The sequence below is a fragment of the Podarcis vaucheri genome (genome assembly GCF_965113315.1).
Source record: "Podarcis vaucheri genome assembly, chromosome: 17".
NCBI lineage: Eukaryota > Metazoa > Chordata > Lepidosauria > Squamata > Lacertidae > Podarcis > Podarcis vaucheri.
In genome coordinates this window covers 39,024,598-39,036,308 of record NC_138755.1, presented here as the reverse complement: position 1 = coordinate 39,036,308, position 11,711 = coordinate 39,024,598, and the positions used below count along the sequence as shown (strand labels likewise).

Genomic DNA, 11,711 nt, shown 5'->3' with positions numbered 1-11,711 from the left:
AAGAATCTTGAGAGGTCCTCAGCTTCTTAAGGAAGACTGGACCTTCGGAGAAAGCGGACCTTTGAAGGGTCAAACCAGTTGGGAAATGAATAGAGACCAGACCAGGATATACAAAAGCAAAGAGGCTATAAGCCTGATCTTTATTAAAGCTGTTGCAACAGGGTCTCCCCCCCACACACAGGAGAGAGGAGGAGGACACCAAACCATGCGTGCAAGCCCTTATATAGACTTTTGAACTGCCCACCCTGGAGCCCAAGACCACCCCCCAAAACAGCATACATACATCACGGAAGCGGTGTAGCCCAAGGCCACCCCCCAATACATCATACGTACATCAGAGAAGGGGTGGACTACAACAGAAATCTGAGTGCATTGTTTTTATCCTGTCTGCCAGGTTACCTGATTGGATTACCTGGGCATCCTGGCCACTCTTGTTATGATAACTACTCAATTCCTGAATCCAGGTCACAGGCTCACCCTATTCATATCTTAACTGTGCCCTTGAGGCAGGATTTGTGAGCAAAGAAACAATGGGGAGGGTCCCCATTTCCTTCGAACTTGCAGAGAAATATTTGAGGTCAACTTGGAAGAGACAATCTCCTCCCAAGATGGCGACTTTGGCTTTCGCCTTGGCCAGAGTTGGGCTGCGGAAGGGGCCGTTGCTGGGAGGATGGCGGCAGCGACTCTTGGCGGCAGCTCATACGAGGCAAGCTTCAGCAGAAGCCAGCTCTGCAGAACAGAAATATCCAGGGATTATTGAATCTACTAATGAATATAGGTTTGTGGAGAGACTTATAACCTCCCTCCCGAGTACCAGTACCCCTGAAACATGACAGTTATCCCGCCCCTTCTGGATGGAGCCCACCTCAAGACCCCCTCCTCACCTTCCTTATTTTGTAAGGAGGTTGCGAATGTACAATATCCCATTTTACACAGATACTACCTTCAGAGGGTGCAGGAAGATGACAGTCATCAGAAAGATTGAAGGCGATATTTGGGCCCTTGAAAATGAAGCGAAGGAACTCATCACACAGCTGTCTGGGCGGACAGCAGTCACCCAAGTGAATGAAGTTGCCTGCATGATTCGCGTCAAGGGATCTTTTGAGCAGGAATTTAAAAAGTGGCTGTTGGACAAAGGCTTTTAAATAAATGAGAGATATTCTCACTTTAAAAAAATTGGAAGAGACAAATGTTTCAGGACTTTTTCAGTGTGGTTTCAGACATGTGGTTTATACATTTATGTATGTCTTTGCTTGGTACATTTATGAACATTTACTTTATATATATAAGACCTTAAAATTCTTATAACATAGGCTATATTATAGAATTGTAGAGTGGGAAGGGACCCTGAGAGTCATCTAGTCCAACCCTCTGCAATGCTGCAATCCTGCTCACAGCTGTCCCTGGGTAGTCTCAAACCACTGACCTTCTGGTTAACAGCCAGATACACTGACCTGTTGGGCCACTGGGGACATAGACACATTAGCGGTTTGAAACAGCAGGAAGGTCAGAATTTACCCCTGCTGCGTTCCCAGTTGCTTTCTTACATTCCTGTACGCCCCAGAGAAAGGAAGATCACGTCTTCACCCAAGGCGCGTTATCCAATTTGTTTCCCTGCTCCCGACTCCCATTCATTGAAGCTGTCATCTGCGCATGCTCAACCTCTGTCTCCAAAGAATACACCTCAGCGTAACCACAGATTCTGTTTTCTAATGGGGGGGGGAGGGGAAACTGGCATAAGGAAAAGCACATCCAACAGGAGCGTTTCTCCAGAAGCTAAAGGGTGCAGACGGATTGGGGCCAATGCCATGTGTGCGGTACATAGCTATTCCGAACTTAAAAATGGAAAGCGTAATGCTGGTGGTCAACAAAAGAGGTTGAAAGACTGTCTCAAAGCAAATCTAAAAAAATGTAGTATAAACACCAACAATTGGGAAACACTGGCCTGCGAGCGCTCCAGTTGGAGAACAGCCTTTACCAAAGGTGTCATGGGCTTTGAAGACACTTGAACTCAGGATGCAAGGGAGAAACGTGCTAAGAGGAAGGCGTGCTTGGCAAATCCACACCGTGATCAACTCCTGTCCGGAAACCTATGTCCCCACTGTGGAAGGATGTGTGGATCCAGAATTGGCCTCCACAGTCACTTACAGACTCATTGTTAAAACTGTGTTTATGGAAGACAATCTTACTTGGCTTCGAGTGATCGCCAAAGAAGAAAGAAGCTTCAAGCACCAGTGAAGAGAGTGTGCTCATAGCCGGAGCAAACAATAATGTGTACACAACTACAGTTTTGCAGGTTTTGGTGTCTTCGGGTGTCTTCCCGTGTAAGAGTCGGGGTGTCTGTGCGACGTTTCGACGAGGTCTCACTCGTCATCTTCAGGCTGGTGCTTTCGGCTTCTTGTTACTGGCTTCTTGTTACTTCTTGTTACTTGTTCCAGTAACAAGAAGCCGAAAGCACCAGCCTGAAGATGACGAGTGAGACCTCGTCGAAACGTCGCACAGACACCCCGACTCTTACACGGGAAGACACCCGAAGACACCAAAACCTGCATTCCTGTACCCGTGAAAATCTACGAAAGCAAACTACAGTTTTGCAACCACATTGGACAATCCACCATCCCAACAGGTGCACTGAGGTGGGTGGGAAGGTTAGCAGAATGGGGGGGGTTGCATCTTTCCAGCAACAGAATGCTGAAAGGAAAATACTTTTTTTTTTTTGCATAGCAATGAAGGCAATGACATTTGGACCACCTTGCAGCAACAGAACAACTATGGCACATTTCTCATGCTATAAAATGATCAATACGAAAACTCATATATTGTGCACCTGGGAAATGTCCTTCTGTGAGTTCACACATTCAATTTGATCATGACTGATGTATGGGTTGCAGTTGTGGCAAGCTGGATATTGTCTGTGACAAGAGTCTCTCTATCTGGGTAAAAATGAAGGATACATGCTTTATTTAAACAGTAGTGATGAATGATGCAACTTTCTACACATCTTTACCATTCTGTGATTCCATCCCACCCCATAAGAAATCTTCATTAGGAATGTATGTATATTCTTGCATTATAAGGTAACTCCAGCACAAGAACACACACACACACACACACACACGAGAAATAGGTGTTGTGTTGGGGCTGCCAATCAATGATTGGTTAATCATCTGCATTTTTAAACCAACTAATTGATTAAAACTTAATTTGCACATTAAAAATACTTGGATACAGATGCCTTTTTTGAGATATTGTGTAAGAGAACATACAATGTAATAGATTATTAATTTTGTGAGTTAGGTCAATTAATCAATGAATGATTAATTAGTTAATCGACTAAAACTCATATAATTAATCAATTATCATTATGATAATAATTAATCTATTGATTAAATTTGCACAGGGGCTAAAACCAATATTTTTGAATCACCTTTTTTTTTCTCAACACAAGCGGTGTACCAGAAATAGTCCTTGAAGATCCATTTCCTCTGTTAAGATGGGGCTTGCCACCTGCAGTTTTATAAATGTGTGTGTTGCAGTGAGATTAATCAGGGGCACTTTCTTAGTCCTTTCAAAGGTTTGCTAATCAGTAAATCGACCGATCATAAACAGTTGATCATAACACCTAAAGATAAAAATATGCGATAGAATATTTACATCCCACAATTTATCTGCACTGCAATTATTTCATAACAAGCAAAGTCGGATTCGTCAAGACCAGGGTGTTATGGGGGAGCAGTCCATTCTGTTCCTGTGAATTTGCATAAATGTGCTTTAAGACATACCTACTGTCTGGATAGGCAGGTGTGGGTGACGGCAGAGGGAAAGCAATGCTCTGTTTATTTGTGGATGCGGGTGCACATTTAAATGCATGCGTAAGAAGAGTCAAGATGCAGCCCCAGAGAGTTAAATCAGAGATTCAGCCCTGAAAAAAATACACTGTGTACCCCCACACACACAAAAACCCCCTAATTTCTCCAAAAGAACAGTGGACAGTGATTTACCAGGGACAGGCACTAGAAAATAGAGACAATCTTTGGTAAATAGTTGTGCTATATCCCTCTCACAGATCAATCCTATGTAGGTCTATTCACCTACTTAGGACTTATTATTAGGTAGAAGTAGGACGCGGGTGGCACTGTGGGTTAAACCGCGGAGCCTAGGGCTTGAAGATTGGAAGGTCGGTGGTTCGAATCCCCGCGATAGAATGAGCTCCCATTGCTCAGTCCCTGCTCCTGCCAACCTAGCAGTTTGAAAGCACCTCAAAGTGCAAGTAGATAAATAGGTACCACTCTGGCGAGAAGGTAAATGGCGTTTCCGTGCGCTGCTCTGGTTTTGCCAGAAGCAGCTTAGTCCTGCTGGCCACATGACCTGGAAAAACTGTCTGCGGACAAACATCGGCTCACTCGGCCAGTAAAGCGAGATGACTGCCGCAATCCCAGAGTTGTTCACGACTGGACTTAACTGTCAGGGGTCTTTTACTTTTACCTTTATGTTTCCCATACTCGTGCTATGAACACAGCGCCACCCGCATCCCAATGGGAAACATAGAAGGCAGCTTTGAACCCCAAGGGTATCTCGTGGGGCATTTGTTCTCCACCAGCAGCCAGACCCAGCCCTATATCCCAGAACCAAGAGTCCCATGCCGTGCTAGCTGTGGCCCAGTGGGGTGGGGAGAAATCCCTAGATAACAAAGAACAATAGGCAAAGAACAATACCAGATAAGAAAGTAGAAGCTTTTATTGAACAGAGAGGGAGATAGCTCTCAAAGCAGGACAGATTAACAGGTTTGCCCAAGAGTTGCCTGTCCCCTAGATGTGGTCCCCATGCCCTTTCTCAATCAACCTCCCTTCTCCTGTTAGGCAAGAGAATATAGGCATGACTGCTGAACCCTTTCCTAGCGGGTGTTACAGGGGACTTGTGCAGTAACCTGTCTGCTCCTTGGAGCTGGACTGTGCTCCTGCAAAGCAAAAGGGATCATGAGCTTATGGGAAGCAGTAGCAATGGTTGGAGTAAAGTGCCTGGCATTTGGCAACAGAAATGGTGCCTGCGTGTGAAGGTGGCCCCTAGTCCTCTTTTCTGCGTGCAGGACACAGCTACTAGTTGTAGAAGGAAGGCGTGGTACGGGAGCTATCATACACAGCACTCCTACTCCTTTGCCCATTTGCAGAGGTTGCTTTATTCTAGAGCACCCTCCGCTCTGGGAGGCAAGCTGCGAGTTGTTCGTGAGTGCTTTTGTACGGAGTCCCAAAGCAGATAACTTGTAAGGCTTCTGAGAAAGCAACGGTTAGCTATTTGCTCTTCCTATAATTGTCCTGGGGCTTTGTGCAAAGTGCTCCTTTCTTGTGCAAAGGGCTCTTTCTCCATTAGTTCCCATCACCCAAATCTTCCCCTGGTGTACTCTAGGTGTGCAAAACATGAGGTCAGATGTAGCCCCATCAAGCACACTCTTTCATTTAACTAATGAGCTCCCTGGCAGGGTTTTATATGCTGATGTGTTGCGTTAGGATGAATCCTGCATTTCATTGCAAAGCAGGAAGATGTGAGGGGGCAGCTTATTTTTGCTTCCCATTTGGTTCAGCAGGACTGCTTTGGCTTACATCACCTTTTTTTCTGCTAGCGCGATGGCAAGAGAGCATGGTCAGAGAGACGTGAAGGCTGCATGTACTTGTTTATTTTTATTTTTATTTTAAAAAAAGAAAGCTGTTTTCATTAAAGCTTGAAAAAGAATGGCAGGTTAAGTTGACGGACTATGCCGAAATGGCAAAAATGACCGGAAGAATCAGAAATCAGGAAGACCAAAACTTTAATAAGGAATGGGGAAAATATTTAATTTACCTTAAAAATCATTGTAAACAATTACAATTATTAGGGTGAATTGCCTGCTTGGTGTACAGATGGGGACTGTTGCTCTTTGTTTAGATAGCGCGCTAGACAGTGCTGGGGAGGACCCAGTAGCTGTGGTGCACATTGGCACCAAAGATATGGGGAAATGTGGTTGTGAGGTCCCGAAAGCCAGATTTAGGCTGCTGAAAGCTGGGACATCCAAGGTAGCTTCCTCTGAAATGCTACTGGTTCCAGGCACTGGGTTGGTCAGCCAGGAGCAGCTTTGTGGTCTCAATATGCGGATGAGACAGTGGTATTGAGAGGTAGGGTTCGGATTTGTTAGGTGCCAGAGCACAATCTGGGGTAAGCCAGGCCTGTAGAAAAGGGATAGGCGCCAATCGAACTAGGATAGAACCAGATTGTGGACCAGGCATCCCCAAACTTGGCCCTCCAGCTGTTTTGGGACTACAACCTCCCATCATCCCTAGCTAACAGGACCAGTGGTCAGGGATGATGGGAATTGTAGTCCCAAAACAGCTGGAGGGCCGAGTTCAGGGGTGCCTGTTGTAGACCCTTGGAAAGGGGGCAGAACAGCTTTTAAACTGAGCCGGGGGCGGGAAGAACACTGGCAGCAGCTGAAGAGAATCCAGTTCGGAACAAAACTCCCCTCTCTTTGGATGAAGATGATAAAATTGAAGAAAATTTAAATGGGGCACATGTTAAACTAGGCACTGTGAGTGCAGGGGCACAGGACAGCAATTCAGAGAGGTCGACACATAAGTTAAAATAGTAAAGGTAAAGGTACCCCTGACCGTTTAGTCCAATCGCAGACGACTCTGAAGTTGCACACTCATCTTGCTCTATAGGCCAAGGGAGCCAGCATTTGTCCGCAGACAGCTTCCGGGTCATGTGGCCAGCATGAGTCAGCCGCTTCTGGCGAACCACAGCAGCACACGGAAATGCTGTTTACCTTCCCGCCGGAGTGGTACCTATTTATCTACTTGCACTTGGACGTGCTTTCATACTGCTAGGTTGGCAGGAGCAGGAACTGAGCAACAGGAGCTCATCCCGTCGCGGGGATTCAAACCGCCAACCTTCTGATCGGCAAGCCCTAGGCCAGGGGTCTGCAACCTTTAAGACAAAAAGAGCCACTTGGACCCGTTTCCGAAGAAAAAAAAACTAGGAGCCACAAAACCGGGAAGGTGACGTTGGGATGGTGGGTGACTAACACACGCACCGCCCCCATGTGACGTCACAGCCAGTACAGTGCGCGACACAGTGGGGAGTGTCGGGGCGCACAATGCGCCTCCTCCCCTCGCTGGTATCCGCCGCGTAGCAGTGGCAAAGGTGTAAAAGAGCCACATGCGGCTCCGGAGCCGCGGGTTGCAGACCCCTGCCCTAGGCTCTGTGGTTTAGACCACAGCGCACCTGCGTCCCTCAAATTAAAATAAGACTGTATAAAGCCATTATACCAGGGCTGGTGCAGCCATTAAGTGGTGTGAGGGTGCCACCTCAAGCGGCAGAAGCCCTAATCAAACAATCAATCAGTCAATCAATCAATCAATCACCTCCACTGGTGGAGAAGCTGTGCCAGCATCAGTAATGATTTCGGGCAAGATCTTGCCAAAATCACCTGAGATATTGTGGAGCGCAAGAGAGCTGTCCTGAAATCATTTCTTGACTGAAATTGGTGCCACCACTGCTTCTCTGCTGGTGGCGAAGGCAATGTGGTGGGCAGCACAGGTGGTGTGGCAGCGGCAGGGCGGCACTTCCTGTTTCACCTTGAGCAGTGAAATGGGACATGCCGCCCGATTGTAATTCTGTGAGGGATAAACTACAGCTCCCAGAAATCTCTGAGTGAACGAATGAGATTCAGATGCTCTTTTATGGTGTGGAGTAAAATCTGCAACAAGCTGCTATTTTTATAATGAAAACAGTTTCTCAAGAACTGGCTTTCAGGGGCAGAAAATATGCAATAGATGCGGTATGTATATGTACCATTTAGCAAAAAAACAACAACCAAGTAGTCACTTTCCTTTCATGCTAGGATAAAATGTCATGCATACACAGCTTTTATTTTTTGAATGAATCGAGTTCCTCGGTAAGTGCTTTTCAGGAGCAAAAGTAGGCAATCAAACAGGGCTCCTTTTGGAGGAAGGGCAGGACATAAATGTTATGCTAAATAAATAGTGTGTAAGCTACATGGGGGGGGGGGGAGAGAAGCAAGTACTCAGCCTTGATTGAGTCCAGAATAAAACATTGTGTATACATTGTGTATACAGAGTGTCTGTGTGAAAACTGATGTATAGGGACCTGGCAATGGGAGTTGTATCCAGTGAGGGGTGTATTTCAAGCGTGGATTTCATGCTCTTTATTCAGCTCATAGTAGTGAGGAATGAAAGTTTCCCCAAAATATATGATTTACATACATTATTTACACAATGGGCCGCATGTGATTGGCTAATTCTTGGATTCTTCTGCAGGCCAATCAGGTTGCGGATTCACTTCCACCTGGAGCTGGATTGGGTGGCTCCTGCGGACCAATCATATTGCTGCATTCTGAATCCTATTGTTCTAGGACCAATCAGACTGCTGCCTTTTGGATCCTATTCAACTCAGTACATTACAAATACAGTGACTACTTCCTTCTTCCTTCACCTGGGGCATGCGCAGGGAGGAAAAGGCATGGATAACCTAATCAAAGAGGGCGCTTTTAGAACACGTATCAAGTGAGCACACCCACCTTTGTGCATGCCAGAAGCTGGAATCAATAGAGATTGAAAGCAGCATGTTGAGAATGAGCATGAACAATTACGTTGGAGAAAAACTATCTTTTTGTGCTATAAACCCGTGAGTGTGTACACAGCCTAGACCATGCGTAGGCAAACTAAGGCCCAGGGGCCGGATCCGGCCCAATCGCCTTCTCAATCCGGCCCGCGGACTGTCCGGGAATCAGCGTGTTTTTACATGAGTAGAATGTGTGCTTTTATTTAAAACGCATCTCTGGGTTATTCATGGGGCATAGGAATTCATTCTTTGTTTTTCTCCTTTCAAAATATAGTCCGGCCCCCCACAAGGTCTGAGGGACAGTAGACCGGCCCCCTGTTGAAAAAGTTTGCTGACCCCTGCCCTAGACAATATCTGCTACTCCCTGACACACCCCTCATGCCATACTTTCCCTATCCTTCTAACGTTGTCGTTCCATCAGTGACAGGGATACAGCAGCATGTTGGGCCCCTAGTGGGAGGCATGACGGCAAGATTATTTTTTTTTGTATATTTTTTTTATTAGTTTAACGTATCATTTTCAACAGTAATTAAACATACTTTTACATCTTATTCAAATTTTTGACTTCCATCAATCATGTTGGCAAGATCTAAACAAATCCAAGGAAACCTAAACGAATCCTAAACCTCTCCCATCAGCATAATTTAAGCGTGCAAATAAAATTAGATGTGCAAATTTACAGTTAGGATAGCAGCTTGAAAACATGCAGTCCAAAACTCAGGAGATCTCAGGAGAAAACAGAGTTTTTTGTCATTTTTACACAGGCAATAGTGTGCATATATAACGGGTCGTCTGTTATAGTAAATACATAGCCGTAATAGTGAAGCTGTCTCTGATCTCATAAACACCTTTGGTATTAGTGGAATTCTCAAGCTCCAAGTGATATCAAGATTATGGCCTTATTTATATAGATGTTTTGATCTGCGCTTGTAAAGTTTGTTACAGGAGGGCGACCTTGTCTCTGATACTTGGCATTCCTCTCCCTTTCCTTCCCTTGCCCTCCGTGTACGTTGTGTTTAAATGTAGCATGCTGCTTACATTGATTCTTATGTCTGTGAGCTATGACAAATGTAATGAATGGAAATTCCCTTTTTCGAAGAGATTTTCACAACGATTTTTCTAAGAGACACCCGCAGTTACTACTGAATTGTCTGTTGTTGTTGGGTTTTTTTTTAAAAAAAAAAATAACAATACAGTTTTTTTCTGTTTTCACTGCCATATCTCTGTTTTTATGTTAAAGCGTTAAGCAGTTTGGAAATGCTTTTTAATAAATAAATAAATAAAATAATAAATACGCATCTTATGAGATGTGTATATTGCCGGTAGTTTGCGTATTCAAAAAGAAAAACATTGTCAATCATAATAACGGAGGAAGAAAAACGTGCACCGTTAAATTAGGGGATGGACGGATGCAATCGTCATAGATGCAATTCACTAAGCTCTGCTGCTAAACGGTCTCCATTTATTTCAATGCAGCTTGCACAGCAATAGAGGAAATACTGGCGAGTCGCTTGCTCCCTGTGCATATTAAGGACCACATTAGGATAAGGAATATTATGGCGAATGGTCAGTATGCTGATAGCATTACGGAGCATTCGCCAGACCTTTTTTAAACCGCAGAACTGCACAATTGCAGGGAAGATACCTTTATGGAATGTGGGTTCAGACGCGGCTTTTCCTGCGTCATCAGGTGGTTGGACTAGATGACCGTGGAGGTCCCTTCCAGTTCTATGAATCTATGAGACTTTTACTGGTAACTGAGAGAACAAGTGAGATGGTATCATGTGTAAAAAGGATGCTACAGTAGCATTATGAGATAGACCCGTCGCAACTTTTAACATCATGACCCGCATTCCCAAACTGAAGTGCTCTGAATTTTCGGTCGAAAAAGAGGCAAGACTATTTGCTAGGAGAAGTTTGCGCATGAATCGATCCCCAAAGTTTGCATTGGTGAGCCGGTTTGCGCATCAGAAGGTTACCTTCCTCTGCCTATCTGGGAATGCCAGGTCACCTCGATAACCCTGGTGCTGTGCGAATGGCAGAGAGGGGAAGGCTGCCTTGGAGGCCTTGCAGCCAGACCTGTCAGGGTCTGACTTCCCAACGCCTGTGCATGAAAGATTATGGGATGTGCAGCGTCTGCATCATCTGAAGGAAGAATAGAGAACCCTGGCAGGCTTGGCGAGAGTATTATGGGATGTGCCATTGGCCCTGTGCCCCCAGTGGTTATTATGGTCTGTGCACTTTGAAGGCGGGGGTGTTGTGGGGGAAGTGGGGCGCATTGGGAACAGGCGCGCCAAATGCTTTCTTAGGGGGCAGCTGGGAGGAGACCCCTGGAGGGGGCGTTGGGCGCTGCGCACTCTTTTAGCAGGGCTCCTTCCCTTCTGTTTGGGGAGGAATAGTGCGCCGGTGATTATTATGGGCTGTGTGAAGGCAGGCGGGAGGGGGGGCGGGAGGGAGTGGAGAGAAGATGCAGTAAGTGCAAGCATTGTCGGCTGTGGCTAAGAGTTGCTGGCAGTATTATGGGATGTCTGGCTGGACGAGGACTATTATGGGATGCTTGCCTGAGGAGGGGGAGGGGGGGAAAGAGGTGGAAGCGGCTGGTATTATGGGATGTCTCTGGTGCGGACTATTATGGGATGCCAGGGGGGCTTCTGGTGGAATATTTCAGGGAGGAGTGCGCCTGCTCTGGGATGCCAGACTTGGCAACAGTGGAGTGTGTGTGTGATTATTATGGGATATGTCAGGGAGTGAGTGAGTGATGGGGGGGGGGAGATTGTTGTGGGTTGGCTGGAAGAGCCAGGGAAGGAGATGAGGGTAAGGTAGTGACTATTATGGGATGCTCAGGGCAGGGACACAGTGCCTGTGGGAGGAAAGTGGAGGGAGGAGGAGGAGGGGGGGTTGAGCAAGGAGAGAATGTGATTATTATGGGATACCTCGGTGGGGGGGGAAGGGTGGCTCCTGTGGTATGTATGAGTAAGGGCGAGTATTATGGGATGTTTCCGCATGGTATGGGGGGGGGAGCGGATTACTGGACGGTGCCCCGCAAGGACTATTATGGGATGCTTTGGCGGTGGTGGGGGGGGGAGGGCGATTATTATGGG

The 11,711-nt window shown here is 46.2% G+C and overlaps 1 pseudogene across 1 annotated transcript; it reads left to right on the top strand.

The window, feature by feature from the left end:
* Positions 1–566: 566 nt before the first annotated feature.
* Positions 567–1,176, top strand: LOC309522684 (large ribosomal subunit protein mL49 pseudogene; annotated as a pseudogene). Its single transcript has one exon. The product of its transcript is annotated as a large ribosomal subunit protein mL49 pseudogene (transcript).
* The last annotated feature ends 10,535 nt before the right edge of the window (positions 1,177–11,711 follow it).